At 37.9% G+C, this 23,403-nt stretch overlaps 1 protein-coding gene and 1 pseudogene across 2 annotated transcripts in view; both read left to right on the top strand.

Moving 5' to 3' along the window:
* Positions 1-23,403, top strand: part of PPM1B (protein phosphatase, Mg2+/Mn2+ dependent 1B) — a 74,088-nt gene that overhangs the window by 5,502 nt on the left and 45,183 nt on the right. The gene's annotated exons all lie outside the window — the stretch shown is intronic.
* Positions 14,619-15,220, top strand: LOC122741219 (annotated as a pseudogene).

Raw genomic sequence — 23,403 nt, 5'->3', positions numbered from 1 at the left:
CTGTGTGATCGCAGACAAGTTATTTTCACCTCTGGGCCTCAGTTTCTTCATCTATAAAAAAAGAAGCCTTAGAATGGATGACCTCTTCATCTCTAAATCTATGGTCCTATCTATGACTTTATCATCTGAGTGCTCATTTGTGTCACCTGCAGTTTTGATCTTTTGAGATCAAGGTGCTTGTTGACTCACAGCCATATAGCATCCCAAGGAGAATATTAGTGTAGTAGTTTGAGATTAATGAAAGCAGTGTTTGGGCTGTTTTAATTACATTTCTGAAACCATTTCCCTTCAAGTCAGCAGGCATTTATTAAGTCCCTTTTATGCCAGGCGCAGTAAAATAAGTGGTAAGAATACAAAGAAAGGCAGAAACAAAACAATGCAATTCCCCTCCGGCTCTTAGGGAGCTCCGGTTAATGGAGAAGGGGGAGAGGAACAACATGCAAGCAACTTTGTACAGTCAATATGTACAGAATTTTAAATTGGAAATAATCAACGAAGAGAAGGCACTAGCTACCATTATGTATTCCTTCTGGGCTTATCGATATTGATGGATAGATCATGCTTAAGAGAAAGCACAGAAATATTCTCAAAACTTTTCTTTGGCTTTTTAATGTATCCACTACTAACTTGTAGTAGCCATATCTAAAGTGTTGTAACACTGTCAATGAATACTTTATAGCTTCTGTAACAGAAGTATTAATCAGTTTTTGAAATAATCAATAACCTCATAAACTGAAGAATGTAAATGAGAGCACTTTTGTTAGATTTTATAAGTCATGTTGAACTAATGTCTAAAGTACAAATTATTAACTTAAAGCTTAAATACCTAATGGTTTTTATTATCAGATATTAAAAACTGGTTCAATTTTTTTTAGGGAAAGTTAAATGTTACCTAAAGATTAAGTAGCTTCGGGACAGCTAGGTGGCGCAGTGGATAGAGCACCCACCGGCCCTGGATTCAGGAAGAGCTGAGTTCAAATCCAGCCTCAGACACTTGACACTAGCTGTGTGACCCTGGGCAAGTCACTTAACCCCAATTGATATACATACATACAAATCTTTCCAGGCCTTTCTGAAATCATCCTTGTCATTTCTTATAACACAATAATATTCCATCACAATCATATACCACAGCTTATTTAGCCTTTCCCCAATTGATGGGTATTTCTTTGATTTTCAATTCTTAGCCACCAGAAAAAGAGTTGGTATAAATACTTTTGTACAAATAGCTCTTTTCCTCCTTTTTGGGGATGTCTTTGGGATATAAACCTAGTGGTGATATTGCTGCATCAATAGCTCTTTGATCAGTTCCAAATTGCTCTCCAGAATGGTTGGATCTGTTTACAACTCTACAAACAGTGAATTAGCTTCTCAGTTTACCCACATTTCCAACATCCAACGTTATCCTTTTTTTGTTATATTTGTTATATTTGCCACTGATAGGTGTGAGGTGGTACCTTAGAGTTGTTTTAATTTGCATCTCTCTGATCAGTAGTGATTTACAGCATTTTTTCATACAACTATAGATAGCTTTGATTTCTTTTCTGAAAACTGCTTGTTCATATCCTTTGACCATTTATCAATTGGGGAATGACTTGAATTTTTATAAATTTGACTCAGTTCTCTATATAGTTGAGAAATGAGGCCTTTATCAGTGATACTTGTTGCAAAAATTATTTCCCAGTTTTCTGCTTTCCTTGTAATTTTTATTGCATTGGTTTTGTTTGTGCAAAAGCTTTTTAATTTTATGTAATCAAAATTATCTATTATATTTTGTAATGCTCTCTCTTCTTTGGTCCTAAATTCTAACATATAAACTGTTCCATGCTCGCTCGCTCGCTCTCTCTCTCTCTCTCTCTCTCTCTCTCTCTCTCTCTTTCTCTCTCTTTTTAAAAATTTTTAATTTTTTTTGCAAGGCAATGAGGATTAAGTGATTTGCCCAGGGTCACACAGCTAGTGTCAAGTGTCTGAGGTCAGATTTGAACTCAGGTCCTCCTGAATCCAGGGCCAGTGCTTTATCCACTGCGCCACCTAGCCGCCCCTCCATGCTCTCTTAATTTGCTTATGGTATCACCCTTTATGTCTAAATCATCTTACAGCTCATTTTGGTGAATGTGTTATTTCTTTCATTTACGAATTAGGCCAGAGTCAGTTGAAGTTACCTGTCCCGATCTTCAGCCTGCTGCTGCTGCACTTCCTTGTTTGTGTCTCCATGTCTATTGAGCCATTTGTAGTTCAGCTAAGCAGGACTGTGTAGGTGGGTGGCAGCTTTGTCTTCCTTTTGATTGTTGCTTTTATTTTCAAGGCTCTGTTAAAGAGAAAGGAGTGAAAAACGTAGAGATCAGCAACTACTAATGGAGAAGAATGGAAATAATAGGTAGTTTGGGGTCTTGAAAGAAAGGAAAAGAATATAAATTGCAATGTGAAATGTATTTTGTAAAACAAAGCTATTTGGGAGGCATGGGAGAGAATCTTGGTTTTAAAAAGTTTAGGGTTGTTCAGTGGTTTCCTAATTGTGAACTTTTTTCAACTCGGTAGACTATAGAAACATTTTTGCTACCCAGAAGGGGAAAAGTGTAATAATGTTGTAAGAGAGAATTTGTTACTAGGCCTTGACATGAGAATTAAGCCTTTCAAGGGTGTGAAATGTGAAATGCTGCTTGGTTATTACATATACCTTTATACTTGTGTTATAGCAGTTACAAAATCTTGGAGTTGGATGCAAATATTTTATTTAATACCTGTTGCACTCAGTTCAATGTGGTTTTTTTAATTAAACTTTATGAGAAAAATAAGCATGCATAATCAACATTTAGTTGCATTCATCAAGGAATGTATACCCTCTTTAGAATATATATTCAAATACATAAAGTTTTTTGTTTGTTTTTTTTTGTGGGGCAATGAGGGTTAAGTGACTTGCCCAGGGTTTTTAATGAGCCAGAGGAAAATGTTGATCTAGCCAGGGAGACTAAGAAAAAATGGCCCGACAGATATGATGGGAAATAGGAGAGGATACTGTTATGGAAGCCAGGTGAGGAGAGAAGGTCCATATGGAGGGAATGGTTTACAGTATCAAAAGTTACTTAGAGAGGTCAAGTAGAATGAAATTGAGAAAAGTCCATTGGATTTAGCATTTGAGCAATTGTTGGTAACCTTGGAGAGAGCAGTTTTCAGTGGAGTGATGGGTGGGTGCTAAAAGCCAGATTGCAGGAGATAAAAATGATTGAGAGGTGAGAAAATGTAGGCAACAAGCATAGACAACCCTTTCTAGAAGCAGACTGTCAGAGAGAGAAGAAAGTTCAGGAAGTTGTACATGATAATAACAAGTTAAGAATTTTTCAGTTTGGATGTTTTTGCAGGCAGTGGGGAAAGAGCCAGTGGATAAGGAGACAAAGATGATGAGAGAGGGGATGCTTGAGCCAATAAGTTCCTCCAGGTTGAAGGGGATTGGAGCAAAGAATACAAAAGGAGAGGTTAGCTTTGGCAAGATTGTTTACCTTTTCATTATAGCATGGGATATGATGAGAGTTTTAAGGTGTAGAAAGGAGAAGAGAAGAGGCGAAAGGATAGCCTAGGCATCGAGGTGATGCAGTAGTAGATAAGAGTTCTAGGCCCAGAGTCAGGAAGACAGTTCAGATGTGGCCTCAGACACTTATTAGCTGTGTGACCTTGGGCAGGTCCTCTGTTTGCCTCAGTTTCCTCATCTCTAAAGTTGGGATAAAAATAATATTTCTACCTCTCAGGGTTTTATTTTGAGGAACAAATTAAAAAACATAGTGCTTCGCACAGTGCCTAGTATATTGTAGGCACCACATAAGTGCTATCTATTGTTATGAACATTTATCTTTTTAGTAAAATAGATGGAATTCTTTGAAAGGAAAGAGGTGGCTGCATATAAAGTCTGAGAAGTATTACTAAGGTTTGGAAATACTAATTTGAAGTTCACTGGAAAGGGAATAGGATTATTCAGGAAAGAATAAAATGATTACTCAACCTTAGTGAAGTCCTAGTTGAGATTAGGTACATTTTTAGAGCAGGGTTTCTTAAACTTTTCCCACTCACAACCCCTTTTTGCCTGAGAAATTTTTATGAGACCCTAGGTATATAGTTATATAAAATGGATATGCATAACCTTTTACTGTTGCCAAATTTTTCATGACCTCCCACATTCAGTTATTGACTCAATGTGGGCTCTCAACCCACAGTTTAAGAAACTTTGTTTTAGAGAAATTGGTCAGCATGGTTTTGACATACATATGTAAATATACACAGAGAGATAAAAGTTCTTTTACTCTTATAAGTGTAATAAGGGACAAATTAACTTTCTCATAGTCATGCATTTGAGAACTTTTCTGTAGATGTGTGTGTGTGTGTGTGTGTGTGTGTGTGTGTGTGTGTGTGTGTGTGTGTGTGGCAATTGGGGTTAAGTGACTTGCCCAGGTCATACAGCTAGTAAGTGTGTAAAGTGTCTGAGGCCAGATTTGAACTCAGGTACTCCTGAATCCAGGGCTAGTGCTCTATCCACTGTGCCACCTAGCTGCCCCTTTTCTGTAGATTTTTGACCAGGAACTTTGAGGAGACTTTGGGAAATTTAATGACTTGAGGTCATTGTGAAATTTTTCTAGGTAGGTCTGTGATACTGCCTCTTTTTAACTAAATTTCATCGTAGAAAGCTAAAGAAATCAAATTGTTGGTCTTGTATGTTAACTTTCTTGAGCTGCTGTTTCATGAGCAGTAGCAGCATCTCTCTAGCATGAATCTTTGCTTACAAAATATGACCCCAAGCAGAGTATTGAACCAGATTACTTGTGCTGAATTTTTTGTCCTCTGCTGTCTTAACCATTTGGTTCCCTTACTGGGTTTAGAAAGCAAATAAAACCAAACAAACCCCCTTAACTGCTTTGAATGCTGGCCAAACTCAGAATTAAATATTATAGTCTCAACCTCAAGTCTTCGATATTTCCTCATGAACATGTTGCAACTCTCACCAGTACACTCACTTTTTTGCTTTTATCAGCCATTTAAAATAATTTAGATATACTTTGTATCCATTTAATGATTTTTCTTATATGTATATCAGTTTTACACACCACCACCACCAAGCAAGTGTTGCCATTCAAAATAATTGCCTTGTTCAGAACATTTTTGGACCCCTTTGTTTTTGTTTTATAAATCAGGCACAGAAGAAAAACTTCGGTATTTATTCAAATAGCATTCTCCTTTGGTTGGTTCCTTTTTTCTTCTAGTCCCCCTTTTTCCTGTACCTTCCCTCTGGAAGGAATTTCCAGTGGGGGATTTTGTTGGTATTAGTTTGGGGCAGAGGGTACCTTGTGACCAGGCCGAGAGTCCAGGAAAGCTTAAATAGAGAGCATATCAAGAAGCAGAGGCCTATAAATTCATTTGCCTGCTACTGTCTTTTATAAATGCCACAAGTAGGTGTGATTGGTTAGGTACCACAAGTACCAGGGTTGAGTTGATATAAATAGAGATCTACTCATTTGATTGTCTTTCAGTATTCTCTTATTTATTATCTGTAGTATAACGCACCATTAGATTAGTATTGAGAATGTTAGACTGGCATGCTAGGATATTTCCCCTTAGAGAAATCATTTCAGAAAATATTTTTAAGCCAAGCTCATTGGCTTATAGTTTTCAGACCTTGTTCTTTTTGAAATTGAGACTAACTTTTGGCCTCTTGTCTTATTAGATCCCCCTACCCCCTCTCTTTTCCATGATTTTTCAAAGGTCTTTGACATAGTTCAGCAATAATTATGTCATTTCAGCAATGATTATCTGTCATTTATTTTAGTAGCTGAGAATATGGTTCATCTGCACTTAGTGATCTGAATACAGTGATTTTTGTGTACCCTCTTGCCTATCTCTGTTCTCATCTTCTGTTTGTTTCTTAAAAATCTGAGTTGGTTGATGAGTTGTCTGTATACTCACATTGGTAAGTCTTTAGGATTTATTTATTTATTTATTTTTGAGTGCTTCCTATCCTTCTTGGGCTGACTTACTCTATAGAATTTGTCCATGGAATCCTGTTTAACCTTCCTCTGAAACATTTGAAATCTGTATTTTCCAGTGTATGGGCAGACTACTTGCATGTCCAGTTCTCTTTAGTCATAGATTCTAAGATAAAATGGGCAGTACCCTCCCAAATCCATCCTCAAAGTGCCATTCATTTACCCTTTAGCAACTAACTCTTCCTTGTAGATGGGAATCAGATGTAGAATAGAATTTCCTTTTATTTTCTCCACTTTTGAGGGAGATTAAAGTAATAAAAATTTTTATTTATAGTTCGGGGTTCCAATTTTTATCCCTCCTTCCTCTGTCCCTTGCCCCCCTCCCTGAGGCAGTAAGCAATCAGATATAGGTTATGTAAACATTGCCTTATTAGTAATTTTGTATAAAAACTTGAATAAAAGAAAAAAATGACAGAAAGTGAAAAACAGCATGCTTCAGTCTGTGTTCCATCAATATCAGTTCTTTCTTTGGAGGTGGATAGTATGTTTCATCAGTAGTCCTTTGGGATTGTCTTAGATCACTGTATTATTAAGAATAGTTAAGTCTTTCACAGTTCTTCATCAAACAATATTGCTGTCTCTGTGCACAATGTTCTCTTGGTTCTGCTTTCTTCACTATACATCAGTTCATACAAGTCTTTCCAGGCCTTTCTGAAATCATCCTGCTTGTCATTCTTATAGCACAATAACATTCCATCACCATCATATACCATAGCTTGTTTAGCCATTCCCTTATTAATGGGTCTTCCTTTTATTTCTAATTCTTAACCACCCAAAAAAGAGCTGCTATAAATATTTTTTGCAAAAATAGGTCTTTTTCTCTTTTTGGAGGTGTCTTTGGGATATAAATCTAGAAGTGGTATTGCTGGATCAAAGGGGAGGGAGATTATTGAGGCAAGTCAAGAAATTTGGCTCCTTTAGGCACAGAGAGCGCGAGCAGATTTTTGGATAATTGAAATTTCTCCCCAGTAATAATCAGGCTTCTGTGCTTGATCATGATCTGTTTCTAGTACTCATCAGCTGTTCTTTTTGCCCAAGTAGTCTCTATTAAATTCATCATTACCATTCTTTGTGTTCTAAACTACCTTTCATTTAATTATTTTGTGTCTGTGTATTTGTTAATTTGATAGTTATACTGTATACATTTTTATATGTGCTTGTCTCCAATGGTACAATGTAAGCTAGTTGCAAGTAGAAATTGTTTTCTTCTTTGCACCTGTTACCTCCAGCACCTATCATGGGTACTTGGCAGATTTTTGGCACTCATTAAGCTCTTGATTTATTTATTTTCACCTGAGGCAATGGATTTTATATTTATTGTATTATATTTAATTTTTAAAAATTTTGTCATGTAAATTTCTGTGCATCTCTACTGCTATTCTTCCTACTTGTACTGTCTCTAGTGTCTAGCTTAGCAGTTATATCTTCATAGCTTTCTCCCTCTACCTTCCTTTTCTTTTTTTTTTTTTTTAGTGAGGCAGTTGGGGTTAAGTGACTTGCCCAGGGTCACACAGCTAGTAAGTGTTAAGTGTCTGAGGCCAGATTTGAACTCAGGTACTCCTGACTCCAGGGCTGGTGCTCTATCCACTGCGCCATCTAGCTGCCCCTACCTTCCTTTTCAATTGAAAGCCTTTTAAATTTGGTTTGCAAAGATCATAGGCTAGTACATTATTATAACCTTTATTAAATACACTCCTTCACTGGCCAGAAGTCTACCATTCTCATATTTTTTTTAAGCTGTAAACTTATAATCCAAATCCTTTTCTCAGGCATCTTTTGGGGGGGGGGGGCGGGACAATGAGGGTTAGGTGACTTGCCCAGGGTCACACAGCTAGTAAGTGTCAAGTGTCTGAGGCTGGATTTGAACTTGGGTTGTCCTGAATCCAGAGCTGGTGCTTTATCCACTGTGCCACCTAGCTGCCCCCTCTCAGGCATCATTTTAACCAGCTGTGTTCAAGTTTTCCTTTCCTGAACTCCTGGCCTCTGACAGGGAGCAAATACTACCATTTCTTTCTCAAGTCTTCATAGTCTAGCATTTGTGCTCGAATGACCAGATCTGACATGTCTTGATAGGAATTATTATGTTTTGGATTCATACCCTGGAAGATGGTGGGCCTCTATTATCATTTAAACATTTCTTCCCCCAGAGAGTCACCAGCCACCATCATTAGCCTCTTCTTCTGAACCTTATTAAATGCCTTCTTTTATGACATTTTCCATGGTTTCACATCACCGCTGCTACCACCACCACCACCACCACCACCACCACCATCATAATGCCTTGGAGGATAAACATCTGCTTCCTTTTCAAAGAATTAAGGCCCCTTTAATTTTTGGAAGTCTTTTTTTCAAGCTTTCAGTGTTTTGTGATCTCCATTTGTAAGTACACATAAATATGAAGTGAATAAATAAAATAAATACAAGGCAGTTTGGAGAGGGAGAGCACTAGCAGTTAAAGGGAATCTTGCAGAAGATGATGCTGGAGTTGTTTCTGGAAGGAAGAGAAGGACTCTAAGGCAGAGGTAGGGATCATGTGTGTTCTAGTCCTGAGGAGCAACTAGTGCAAAGGTATGGAGATGAGAGTTGGAGTGTTTTGTGTGGAATAGGAAGCCATTTTGGCTGGATCACAAAGTGTGGAGGGAACTAATATCCAATTAAACTTGAAAGATAGGTTGGAGGCAAGTTGTCTAGACCTTTTTTTTTTTTTTGTGGGGCAATGAGGGTTAAGTGACTTGCCTAGGGTCACACACAGCTAGTAAGTGTCAAGTGTCTGAGGCTGGATTTGAACTCAGTTCCTTCTGAATTCAGGGCCAGCGCTTTATCCACTGAGCCACTTAGCTGCCCCTGTCTAGACTTTTTTTTTTTTTAAGTGAGGCAATTGGGGTTAAGTGACTTGCCCAGGGTCACACAGCTAGTAAGTGTTAAGTGTCTGAGGCCGGATTTGAATTCAGGTACTCCTGACTCCAGGGCCGGTGCTCTATCCACTGCGCCACCTAGCTGCCCCCCTGTCTAGACTTTTTAAAAGCTAAACAGAGAAACAGTTTGTATTTGATTTCTAGAGACAATAAGGAGCCAAAATTGATTGAGTAGGGGAGTGAACTGGTCATATCTGTGTTTAAGGAAGGTTACTTTAGCAGCAATATGTATGTAGGATGGACTAAAATAGGCAGAAACTTGGAGGGAAACCAGTTAGGAGGCTGTTGAACAAGTTAAGGCCCTTATCACCACTAGGAAGGACTGGGAGGTGATGTCAGATGATTTTGAGATGGGGAAAATGGATGTGGTCAGTGGGTTTTTAGATGATGAGAATGGAAGAAGAGGTCAAATGACCTCATTTTCTAATTAAAGAGTTAAGGTCCTCCATTGAAAGAAAGGGGTTAGAAGAAGGTGTGGGAAGCTTGAAAATAAGGAAGAAAAGGTTTGGAATAGCTTCTGTAGGGAGTGAGATAGGGAATCAATAAGGAAGAAAAGACTGCCTTACTTGCAGTGAAGTTCCAGTCAAAAGGCTCACTTGATCTTGGATAATATGAATTTGTAACATACCCAGCACAGTTATGAGATTTCTTCCAGCTGTGTTTCATAACTCCAGTGGAGGAAGCTGATGTTGAGAATGATGCAGGATTGAAGTTTGGCAAGAAATGAGCAATGATAAGATAAGGGGGCAAGGGATTGGAACACAAAGGACAATGTAGAGTTTAAATGGCTGGTAACTTGGGTTGATGTTCAAGTGAGAGAAAGTACTAGCAGAGGTAATGGATTGGGAAAAAACTGAAGGCTGGATGGATTGAAGATATAGATGATGGGGAAGAACAGGTTTATAAGTGGTGAGGGAGAAAAGAAAGGGAATAAAAGGAGGTTATGGTCAGATAAGAGAATATCAGTTTCTAAATAGGGAAGTGGAATACTTAGGCATAATAATGGAGACTTTGTGTGACTGTCCTTATGTGTGAATTGAGAGACTGAAGGATAAATAAGTAACGTGTTTAATAAGGTTCTAGAATTGGAACTTTAGATAGTTTGAAGGAGAAGCTCTGTGGATATTAAGGTCCCTTCACTGTAAGGGCAGGAGTTTGGAAGGAAAGGAATATGATGAGCCAGCCATGTGCTGACCTACTTAAGAAAGGAGAATTAATGATTGGGGGTGTAAGTCGCTAAAATTCTAGCTAGTCTGTCTAAAATATCTAATGAGTGGTCGCCAATAAATTATAAGCTTTACTTTAGCAAGAGTTAGACTTTTAAGCATTTATTAAGGAGAATAAGAATTTGGTGAAGAGAGAAAGAGACGTAGATTCAGCTATCTATCTTGGAGCTACAGTTCTGCCCCGCTCACCTGGTGAAAGAGAGAGAGAGAGAGCCAGCCTCACCCCTTCTTCTTTCCACAAGCAAATGTCACCAAAGAAAAGCCGCATGGCTTGCCCTCAGGTGCCTTCTTCTCATGGTGGAGCTTTCCTACAGTAAGTCTCCAGCAGGTGGCATCATTCCAATCGTTACAGGAGGCAAGGCATTGTATACTCTTGTGACTATAATTTAGATTGGGTGGGAAATTATGATTGAATGTATTTCAAAAGAGGAAAGATTTCTGAACAATAAAGGTAAAGATCTGGAAATGACACTGGTGTTCAAGGAGTATTACTGCTCCCTCCAACTCTCCCTTCTCTTGTTCTCCACTTTGTCCTTTGTATCATACTTACACTCTCATACTCACCTCTTAGGTTTAGAGTTCCTTTTTGCCTTCATATTCTTTTCCCTCCCTCTCTCCCTCCTTCCCTTTTCCCCTTCCTCTCTACCTCCCAAATGGAACACCGTGTGTGTGTGTGTGTGTGTGTGTGAGAGAGAGAGAGAGAGAGAGAGAGAGAGAGAGAGTGAGAGAAGGAATACTTGGATCTCCTCTAGAGTCTTGGCTAGAGGCCTATTACATTCTTCCAGGAGTCGTCCAGCCTACATAGTAGTCACTTGGCCATAACAGAAATAATAGCCTTGCATATTAGGCAGGCAAATATAATGTAAATGTGTTGCTTCTTCATGGTATTATTCTTTGATAGAAATAGGAAAGTTGATAATGTAGAACTGATTTGAGTGGGCATTTAGAATGCGTAGGTGACAAGGTCCAAGCCAAATATAAATGTCCAATGGGCATATAAGGGAGATTTGGGACTCATCATCCAGAAAGTAGTAAAAGCCATGGGATTAGAGGTGTTTCCAAAGGAGAAAATCTGCAGATACAAACTGACTTTGTGGAGGCCATTCGAAGAGGAGAAAGAACCACAGTGAAAGAGACTTAGGGTTTGATAGAAGGTAGGGCAAGAGTCCTGGAAACCAACATAGATTAAAAATAGGAAAGGAGTATAGTCAGTGGTGGCAAAATGGTACTCTCTTGAGTAATCTTTCTACTGTGACCGTTATGTTATCTGATGTTGGTGTTATCTTTGAAATCTTTGAGCTCACTCATAATCAGGAAGATCTAAGCTTTTTAGTTTTCTGAGTAGTGATGATATATTTGTACTTCCTTGGTAACCAATTTTGTGCATTTCAGACTGGTTAGCATTAGAGATTCTATCTGAACCAGGAACTTTTTGGCTTCTGTGGAAATTGAAACTAAAACCATATTGTATGGTGTTATGATTTTGTTCTCAACAATTAAATAAACCCATCGTAGATGAAGATTACCATTGTCTAGTCAGGAAGACCCACAAAATTTTCCCATGCAAAGACGCAAAACAAAACTTAAGAGATGAAGGGGAGGGATGTGATTATTTAATGAAACCTTTGCTGTCTAGTTTTTTTTGTTTTTTGTGGCAATGAGGGTTATGTGACTTGCCCAGGGTCACATAGCTAGTAAGTATCAAGTATCTGAGGCCATATTTGAACTCACATCCTCCTGAATCCAGGGCCGGTACTTTATGTCTAGTTATTTTCTAAGTTTGTTTCTTGGTGGTACCTGGCAGGAGCCTTGGTGTTCAGGCTATAAAAACAATAGAAAGCTGCTGAAGTCAACTCTTTAATCCTGGCTCTTATACTTAGTAGTAAAATAGTAGGTTTTAGAATGACTGGAGTAGTTATTGTTTTTTTTTACCCATGTCATGCTTAAATGGTAATTCCTCTCAATAGTTCTGAAAATAAGCTTTAAAATGTTCAAGGTGGGGCAGCTAGGTGGTCCAGTGGATAGAGCACGGGCCCTGGATTCAGGAGGATCTGAGTTCAAATTCAGCCTCAGACACTTAACACCTTACTAGCTATGTGGCTCTGGGCAAGTCACTTAACCCCAATTGCCTCACAAAAACAAAAAAAAACCCAAACATATAACTGGAAAATAATAAAATACCAAAAAAAAAATGTTCAAGTTGTGCGTATGGTTAAAAACGAATGTACTATATATATAAACATTTCTTAAATAATATGCAAAGCAGTAGGACAGTGGCTCATTGCATAGAATGCAGGGCCTAGAGTAAGGAAGACATGAGTTCAAATGCCACTTCAGACACATACTAGCTTTGTGACCCTGGGCAGGTCACATAACTGCTTGCTCAGTTTGCTCATCTGTAAAATGACCTGGATGGAGAAAGAAATATCAAGCCACTCCATTATCTTTACCAAGAAAACCCTAGATGAGGCCATGAAGAGTTGGACATGACTAATTGACTAAACAACAACAAAGATCATTAAGCACATCTGTAGCTCTTGGTTTCTTGGTAGATGTCTGGGGCTGACTAGATACAGTGATGTAGGTGAGTTTTTACTCATTGATATTTGCTTGGTTCCAGGGCAAAATGCCAGATAATACTCCCTCAGCATGGCAGAGGTCTCTGTCAGGTAACTGTTTCTAGAGGGAGAAATGGAGGTGGGGAGTGGTAAAGGAATGGCAGAGTTGCTGGGTAGGGCTTGGTTTCCTGAGACATGCCTGATTGTGAAGCATGATTTGTACCCAGTTGATAAGATGACTGGATGAGTTAATGAATAGGAAAAGCTTTCAAATAATAATAATAATAATAAGACCTTATAAGAAGGCATTTCAGCAAGGAGAGGAAGGGGGTGAGGAACATATCCATTCCTATCTTAATAACCTGGAGAGGCTAACTTGAGTTTGGAGTATTCCGTTTATCCAGAACTCTTGAGTTAGATGAAAAGGTAAGAGTGGGATAGATTGGGAAAGGTTTGGAAATATAAGTTGGAGCCATGTTGTTAGAACATCTTGAATGGCAAGATTTTGTTTTTCTCAGTGGGTAAAGAATAGAGGTTTAACTGTTTTAAAACTCGTATAGATAGCTATAAGCATTCATACAGTATATTTGTAGTTAACTAGATTTTTAAGATAATGGGGTAGTTTTCTTGCTTTTTCTTTTTTTCCCTTTCCTTTCCTTTTTTTTTTTCTTTTTTTTTTCCAGGGCAATGAGGGTTAAGTGACTTGCTCAGGGTCACACAGCTAGTGAGTATCAAGTGTCTGAGATCGGATGTGAACTCAGGTCCTCCTGAATCCGGGGCCAGTGCTTTATCCACTGCACCACCTACCTGCCCGCTCCCTCCCCCGTTTTCTAATTCTGTAAGGTTTACATATGTTTCCATTTTTGTTGAAAATCTAATTGTTATTGTTTTTTCTAACCATATTAAGTGATAATGTTGACCATGAAAGTTTTGCTTTTTTTTTTTTCCTCCTAAGGTCATCAGTTCTGTATATTCGGATATAGAGGGAAGGGAGCAAGCTTGTTTGCCTACTATATGCCAGCAGTTATACTCATTTAATCCTTGCAACAGCCTTATAAGGTAGTTGCTATTATGAACCCCCAGTTAACACTCAGGCAGACAGTGGTTAAGTGAGTAGCCCAAGGTCATGCAGCTAGTAAGTAGTGTCTAAGGCTAGATTTGAACTCTTGTCTTTCTGATTCCCTGCCCAGTGAGTGCTCTATCTGCTGTGCCATTTAGCTCCCAAGATATAGTTTAAGTTTAAGATTTTGTTAAATACATATTTTATCCTAGGCCATCCCCAGATTGCCATTTTCATTTAGGTTTTGGTAGATTAATTCAGTTAAAAGTTCTTAAAATTAGAGTATAAGGAAAAAAGAACTTCACCTTTGACATAATTGGGCTCTAGATAAATCAAGGTTAGATTTAATGTTCTGACTGATTGATTAGCATTTAATATCTAATAGTCTCAAGGACTCCTTCAGTGAATTATAGCCTTAAAATAACTACTTGAAGTATCAGTGTACCTTTGATTTCCTGTATGTATCTTTCATTATCCCAATATGGGTTTTTTGTTTTGGGGGGCAATGAGGGTTAAGTGACTTGCCCAGGGTCACACAGCTAGTGTCAAGTGTCTGAGGCAGGATTTGAACTCAGGTCCTCCTGAATACAGGGCTATCACTTTATCCACCGCACCACCTAGCTGCCCCTGTATGAATCTTTAATGATGGGCTTTTAAATTAAAATATTTTTTTCTTGAAAAAGAGGTGAGTAGGAATTGTTTTGTGTCTTGGTTTATATTTAATATTATATTAAGGCGACGTCAGGCACGTCGGCCTCGCTGGTAGCCTTCCCAACCTGCCCCGCGGCCCGTCGGTCTTTCCTGATTGGGCCGGTCTTCGGTAGGGCGCCAGCATGGGAGTTGACATTCACCATAACAAGGACCGGAAAGTCCGGCGCAAGGAGCCCAAGAGCCAGGACATCTACCTGCGGCTGTTGGTGAAGCTCTACCGGTTCCTGGCCCGAAGAACCAACTCAACTTTCAACAAGGTTGTGCTGAAAAGGCTGTTCATGAGCCGGACCAACCGGCCCCCCCCTGTCCCTATCCCGAATGATCAGGAAGATGAAACTGCCGGGCAGGGAAAACAAGACAGCTGTGGTTGTTGGGACCGTGACCGATGATGTGAGGATCCAGGATGTCCCCAAGCTGAAGGTGTGTGCTCTTCGTGTTACTAGCAATGCCCGGAATCGCATCCTCAAGGCTGGTGGGAAGATCCTCACCTTTGACCAGCTGGCCATGAGCTCACCCAAGGGCAAGGGCACTGTCCTGCTGTCTGGTCCCCGCAAGGGCCGCGAGGTATACAGGCATTTTGGGAAGGCACCTGGCACTCCCCACAGCCACACTAAACCATATGTCTGATCCAAGGGCCGAAAGTTCGAACGTGCCAGGGGCCGCCGCGCCAGCCGAGGCTACAAAAACTAATTCCCCTCCTCCTTGTTACATTAAAGATTTTTGACAACAACAACAACAACAAAAAAATTATATTAACTACTTAGTTGAATGTTTAGTCCTTTACTTTTGTTTGTGTTAACTATACATACACACATGCATGCATACATATAATACGCACATACATATACTGTGGGCCCCCCACCCCCACCCTCAAACATGGTAGAATCTTACTTGCTGTTCTCTAGCCTATGGGCGTCTAATTTGTTTCCAATTCTTCACTATCACAAAAAAAGTGGCTATAAATATTTTTGATATATATGAGGTTTTTCTTATCCTCGGGATAACAAAATAATGTTATACATATTTTTGATGTATATAAGGTTATTTTAATTAATGGCCTCCTTGGAGCAAAAGAGGGAGGAAAGAGAATAGACATTTATATAACACTTACTGTGTGCCAGGTGTTCTGCTAAGTGCTTTATAAATATAATCTGAGTAAAAGAGCATTTGATAATTTAATATTTTTATTTGTATATTTCATGTTGCTTTCCAGAAAGGTTGCACTGATTTATAGTTACACTAGAAACTTAACTGTTTTCCTACAACTTATGTGGGAACATGTGCCTGTCTTCCCACAACCCCTCCAGCACTGACTGTTCCCATCTTTTGCCATCTTTACTAATTTACAGAATTTGAGGTGAAACTTAAGAGTTTTGATTTCTCTTATTAGTGATTTGGAGAATTCTTTCATGTGGTTGTTAATAATGTGCAGTTCTTTTGAGAACTGTTTGTTCATGCCTTTTGGCCACTTATCTATTGGGGAATGGCTTTTGGCTAGACAGCATTTCATTATATCTGGGTCTATGTATAGATATTGATAACTGATTATATCTATATTATTTGTTAATTGTTTATATAGGTTCCCTTATCAGAGAAATTTAATAACAAATATTTTTTCTCATACAAAGTACATTAATTTTGTCTGTCCAGAAGCTTTTCAGATTAATGTAGTTAAAATGATTTATCTTTTATAATTGCCTCTAACCCCTCTTTAGTTAAGAATACATTTTCTACCCATAGCTAGCTGTGAGAGGTATTTGATCTACTTTTTAATTTTTCTAACCTACTTGAAAAGTGTATTCCTCATAGCACATCTCAGTTCTCAAAGTACTTTTTTTTTTTTTTGGCAGGGCAATGAGGGTTAAGTGACTTGCCCAGGGTCACACAGCTAGTTAAGTGTCAAGTGTCTGAGGCTGGATTTGAACTCAGGTCCTCCTGAATCCAAGGCCAGTGCTTTATCTGCTGCGCCATCTAGCTGCCCTCAAAGTACTTTTGAAGGGAAAATCAGAAACAATGGAACTTAATTACCCAGTGTTTGATAAACTGGAAAGCATATGTTACTTAGGAAAGGACTTCCTATTTGTTAAAAACTGCTGGGGAAACTGGAAAGCAGTTTGGTAGAAATTAGGATTAAATCAACACCTTTCACAATATTCCATAGTACATTCTAGTTTGTTTTGTTTGGGGTTTTTTTGGTGGGGCAATGAGAGTTAAGTGACTTGCCCAGGGTCATACAGCTAGTAAGTGTCATGTCTCTGAGGCCAGATTTGAACTCAGGTCCTCCTGAATCCAGGGCTGGTGCTTTATCCACTGTGCCACCTAGCTTCACCCCCAGTACGTTGTATTTTTTTTTTAATTTTCAATTTTGAATTCTATCTCCCCCAGCCCCTTCCCCACCCATTGAAAAGGCAAGCAGTGATATCCTTTATACATATGAAGTTATGGAAAACTCTTTAGCTATGTTGCAGGGGGAAAGAATAAAAAAAAAATGCTTCAATGTGCACTCAAAGCTCATCAGTTCTGGAGGTGTATCCTTCGGTATCCTTGTGGCTCTTTGTATTGACTAGAGTAGGTAAGTCTTTGACAGTTGTTTGTTAACAATGTTGCCATTCCTGTGTTCTGCTCACTTGATTTTGTATCAACTCATAACTTGTACTAGTTTTTCTGAAATCATGCCCTCCATTCTTTCTTTTTTTCCTTTAGTGAAGCAATTGGGGTTAAATGATTTGCCCAGGGTCCCACAGCTAGTAAGTGTCAAGTGTCTGAGGCTGGATTTGAACTTAGGTCCTCCGGAATCCACCCAGTGCTCTATCTACTGCACCACCTAGCTGCCCCATCCCCCCCTCCATCATTTCTTACAGCACAGTAGTATTCCATCACAATTGCATACCATAGTTTGTTTGGCCTTTCTCTCTTCTTTTCTTTTCTTTTCTTTTTTTTTTTTTTGATGAGGCAGTTGGGGTTAAGTGACTTGCCCAGGGTTACACAGCTAGTAAGTGATAAGTGTCTGAGGGCAGATTTGAACTCAGGTCCTCCTGACTCCAGGGCCTGTGCTCTATCCACTGCACCACCTAGCTGCCCCTGTTTGGCCATTCTCCATTCATGGGCATTCCCAAAGTTTGCAATAGTCTTCTACTACAAAAAAGTTGCTATAAATGTTTTTGTACACATGGGTCTTTTTCCTTTGATGTCTTTGAGAGAGAGACCTCATAGTGGTATTTCTGGGTCAAAGAGATATGAGCAGTTTTATTGCCCTTTAGGCATAGTTGTTCTCCAGAATATTTGGACCAGTTGCATTACATCAACAATGTATTAGTGGTCCTATTTTTCAACATCCCCTTTCTTTTTCTCTAATGTTAACGTCAGTTGTAATGAATAGTTCTCTAAATTAATGATTGAGAGCCTTTTTATATATAGCTATTGATAGTTTTGATTTCTTCTTCTCAAAACTTCCTTTTCATATTCTTTGACCATTTAGGAAATGGGGGATGGTTCTTATTCTTTATAAATTTGGGTTAGTTCCTAATGTATTTGGGAAAGGAAACCCTTATCAGAATTTCTGTAAAAATTTCCCCCCAGTTTCCTGCTTTGCTTCTAATTTTGGCTACACAATAAATACGCTCTAAATGGATATGCTTAAGTTTCCCTATCCATAAAATGGGACTAATATTTGTATTATCTACCTGATAGAATCATTGTAAGGAATATACTTATTTAAGTAGATAGAGAGCTGGACTTGGGTTCAAGTTCTGCCTGAGATATTTATTGGGTATGTGACCATGACTGAACACCTGACTTCTTTAACCTAGTTGCCATATTTATAAAAAGGGGATAATACCTCATTGGTCTGTTATGAAGCTTAAATGTACAGGGTGGGCCAAAAGTGACAAAAGAGTCTCAGTATTTAATAACTCCTTTTTTTAAAAAAAATTACAATACCATAGCATAATATACAATATATGTAGGACATGAATTTAGATTATGTGTGGAAAATCAAATCTTATAAATGGCAAAAACGAGAATAATTTTCAAAAAGTTAATTAAAACATCGTGACTTTTGGCCCACCCTGTATATAAAGCACATCGTAAAATCATTACCTGAAAGTGATAATTTTATATTTTTATAAAAAGATTTTCAGAGAATATAGTCTATCATATGTGGAAACTTATTCTTGTATTTAAAATTCAATTGCTGATAAAGTTAATTTAAAATCAAATCAGTTAGAACATTTATTCTTCATAGTTCCCACATGACTGTCACTTTAATTTTTAGATCTATCCGTTATACATTTTAAAGTAGTTTGAATTGGGTTTTGAGGGGGGGCAATGAGAGTTAAGTGACTTGCCCAGGGTCACACAGCTAGTAAGTGTCAAGTGCCTGAGGCTGGATTTGAACTCAGGACCTTCTGAATCCAGGGCCAGTGCTCTATCCACTGCGCCACCTAGCTGCCCCTGAATTGGGGTTGTTTTTTTTTTTTGCCCACATTCTACATAGCCATTGATTTGACTTAGCTAATAGATACATGTCATCTTTTGAATGTTAATCATCTACATAAGACAATTAGGTTTGTCTTTTTCAGAGTGTGAGGAGGGACACTTTATAAGTAAAGGAATCTTATCTATAATCCCAAATTATAAATATTCACGCTTGTCCAGTAAGCATCTAGGTTATATATTCTAGATATTTTTCTTTTTCTTTCTTTCTTTTTTTTTTTTGTGAGGCAATTGGGGTTAAATGACTTGCCTAGGGTCACACAGCTAGTAAGTGTTAAGTGTCTGAGGCCGGATTTGAACTCAGGTCCTCCTGCCTCCAGGGCCGGTGCTCTATCCACTGCACCACCTAGCTGCCCCTATTTTTCATTTTAATATATAACTGGGGGGTGGCTAGGTGGCGCAGTGGATAAAGCACCGGCCCTGGATTCAGGAGTTCCTGAGTTCAAATCCAGCCTCAGACACTTGACACTTACTAGCTGTGTGACCCTGGGCAAGTCACTTAACCCCCATTGCCCTGCAAAAACAACAACAACAACAAAAATATATATATATAACTGTATGTGGTTTTTGGTTTTTTGTTTTTTTTTTTGGTGGGGCAATGGGGGTTAAGTGACTTGCCCAGGGTCACACAGCTAGTAAGTGTGTCAAGTGTCTGAGGCCGGATTTGAACTCAGATACTCCTGAATGCAGGGCCGGTGCTTTATCCACTACACCACCTAGCTGCCTCGTGTGTTTAGTTGTAAATGTTTAATATAACGATTAAAATTGTTTCAGACAAGTCAGTATAGTGAAAGAAAGTATGGTTATGCTAACTTAAGGGTTTTTCTTGGTTTCTTTTTACACTAGAAAAGAGAAAAGTGTTTTGCCCCTGCTCCTGCTTTTCTCTGACTCTGCGGGTTGTACTGGCAACAGTTTTAGTGAGGTTAGAAAGTCATTTGTGATTATTATGGGATTTGAGCTATTCCTTTCCTGATCCTACTGTTGTATCTTCAATTATTTGTCCTAGAACTTAAGATACCATAAGCACAGGAAATAAAAAACACCTTCATATCTGATATGTATTTATCTACCATTACTTTTCCTAGGTAGAGACCTATGTAGGCAGCAGAGGAATAAGTTAAAGTGAGAGTGGTCATATATGATTAAAAAAATCTTTAATCATCATTTGCATTGGGTAAATTTATGACTCTACATTCCTTAAGTTACAGATTTTATTGAGAAAACTTGCTCATATTTGAAAGGCTTATTGTCATATACCAGTAGAATATTAAATTCCCTTGTGCTTTAGTCGAATTTCTTTGACATTCTCTTGCTAGTTGTAATATTCATTCTCAACTGCTTCTGCCTCTCCCTTTTTACTCTATGCACTAGAAACTAATTTGTGTAAGAGAATGTTAAAATGTTAAGTAACTTTAACATTAGACACAAGGTAAAACATATTTAGGAAGATAAATCTGCTACAAAAAGGCATGCAGTATATCCTGAAATCAATTAGGTTGTATATATAACTGATATTATAGTATATTTCTAAGGCTAGGGAGTTCATTGTTTTTCTGTTAATGAGGAAAAGAAAATATACAAGTACAGACTGATTCCTTTATTTTGGCTAAAAGAATTGCACCTGGGGTTACTAAATTCCTGGCAGCTGATATCTGGTGTGGTCTGGTCTAGTCTACACTTTACGACACTAGGGCCCAGAAGGACGAAGTGAGATGGCCAAGATTCTGAAGAATTAATTCATAAGCTCACTGCTTTGCAGCTAGAATGTATGCTGGAAGCCATCCTGGCCAGCCCCACCATTCATCCCAGTCATCCTGATCTATATCTTGCCACTGGACTCAGATGGCTCCAGAGGAGAGAGTGAGGCTGGTGACTTTGCAAGTCATGACATCACCTTCCTGATGTCACCGATCCTTTTCCAGAACAAAGGACAAACCACAACAGACAATAACTTAAATGTTTGTTGAAATTTTCATTAAATTGATGTAAATTTAGTGAGGAGCTTGGACTAGAGTGATATTGTATGGTACATGATCTTCATTACAGGAGGAATTGAAAGTTCAGTTCAATCATAAGGACTTTATACTCCTTATATTTCATAAACCTCTGAATAATAAGCCTACTCTAACACCCCCAAAAGGGAAAAAACACCTTTTGGTTTTTAGAAGAGTGCAGATAAATTCTGATTTTCCATTGTATTGTACTTCTGATGTTAATTAGGAAAAGAAAAGTTTTATTGATGCTTTTTACACCATAGGAATTTTCCAAACCCTCATAGAACCCCTTCACCTCAAAAAGGAAATACTTGAGCAAACCCAACAGATATAGCACCATCTTTATTGCTTTTACTTTTTTTTGTTTCATTTCTTTTCTAAATTCTTCAAATAATTTTTGCTGAAATAAAATTGGTTTTTCTGTTTGCAGATAAGTTTAAATGAAATGATCTGTCATTTATGTGCAAGTGTTAGACCTGGCGTCTGTTAAAACAGAAGTGACATTGTTTTTGGCAAAACAGTTTCTTTTCTGCATATGTGTTTACACAGTATTTTCACACTCCATAAATTGAGCAGAATCGGTTACATACTACAAATTTGACTAGATCCTACTAGAATATATAACCTACTAGATACAATACAATTATTATTAGAATAAAATTATAATTACATATTATGTAGTGCTATATAAACATAAATGTTGCATATAGCATGTACATAGTATATAATAGCGCGCTGGCCCTGGAGTCAGGAGGATGCCAGTTCAAATCTGGCCTCAGATACTTGATAGTTACTAGCTTTGTGACCCTGGGCAAGTCATTTAACTTTGATTGCCTCAGACATCTGGATCCATCTCCACTCAAGATGTAAATCTTGCCACTGGACCCAGATGGCTGTGGAGGAGAGTGAGGCTGGTGACTTTGCACAGCCCTTGCCTCACTTAAATCCAATTCACTGCAAGACATTACATCGCCTCCTGATGGTCAATGGTCCTCTTCGTGAATGAAGCACAAACAAGTATATAATATTATACAATATACTGGACAAAGAATACATTCATGCTATATGCAATATAGCATATGACCTATATACAACTAATTACTTGAATATTTTACATATTCTAATACTAAAGAGTAGAGAAGTTGATTTGAATCAAGTGTGAGGTCATCATAACCCTGTAAAGGAAATAGTTGTTCAAAGTAAGAATGTTTCAATGTGGTGTTTAATTATTAGAATTAAATATTATGTAAAATATTTACATAGGCATGGGAAGGATATCTGCAATTTTTCAGTTTGTTAGTATGACTATAGGTTTGAGGTTTTATTTTGTTTTGTTTCTACAGTAAAAGTTTAATTTTTAGCTTATAGGGGCGTCATAAAATTGTACATTTTTATAAACTTTGTAGGTAGAATAGAAAATTTTTTATTAATAGTGTGGCATAGCTAGTGTTGGCTGTCAATTTTATTAAAATATTTTAAATCATTTGATGGATGAAAAATCATATGGTGAATTAATAAATAGCAACACAGGAACCAGTAAAAAAAGCCCTCTGATCACCCAAAATGTCCTTCACAAAAGTTCATGGATTTGGTCATTTTTTCTCCTTGATTTGTTAGACCAAATGGTAAAGAAATTTGTTTCTTCAGTTTTGTTAAACACAATTGCTGTCTAATTATAGTGTGAAGTGCTTTTTATTTGGCTTTTATATTTCCAGAGAGACATGTATAAAAAAGACATTTTCACTTGGCTCCTTTTTCCATGATAATCAGGTCAACTTTTTAATGTTTATCTAGTTTTGCTATTTTTTTTATTGCTGTCTTTAAAAAAAATCATTACTATGATTTCTGCAACATTCTTCTCCCTCATTATCCTGAAGAGCCACCCCAGTTTTTCTTAAAGATTTAATAAAAAAGAGAAAAAACCACCATAACTCATTAATATGAAAATAATATAGGCAGTGTAGAGCACTTGTAAACATCCCGTCTCTGCAAGGATTGGGGGAAGGATGTCATCTTACATTGTTTCCTCTCTGTTCATTCTTTTTTTTTTTTCTATTCATTCTTTATAATTTTATTACATTCACTGTAGTGTGGGGGGTGTAGTAGGGGAAGACAATGGACACTTCTTTCTTTTTACTTTGTTGTAGTTATTTTTTGTGTATATTGTTTTTTTGGCTCTGCTTTACTTTTCACCACTTCGTGTCACTTCTCTCTCTGCTTCTCTGTATCCTTACATTAACCATTTCATATTTTGCAGAAATACTGAATTACATTTGTGTTCCACAATTTGTTTAGGTATTCCTCTATGGATGGACATCTACTTTGTTTCCAATTCTTTGCTCTCACAAAAAAGTGCTACTGTAAATATTTTTATGTATATGGGGATTTCCTTAGTCGCCTCTTTGATGTATAAGCTGGT

The sequence above is a fragment of the Dromiciops gliroides genome, chromosome 2 (genome assembly GCF_019393635.1).
Source record: "Dromiciops gliroides isolate mDroGli1 chromosome 2, mDroGli1.pri, whole genome shotgun sequence".
Taxonomy (NCBI): Eukaryota; Metazoa; Chordata; class Mammalia; order Microbiotheria; family Microbiotheriidae; genus Dromiciops; species Dromiciops gliroides.
The sequence above is the reverse complement of the archived record's forward strand: the minus strand, read 5'-3'. Positions and strand labels throughout refer to the sequence as shown.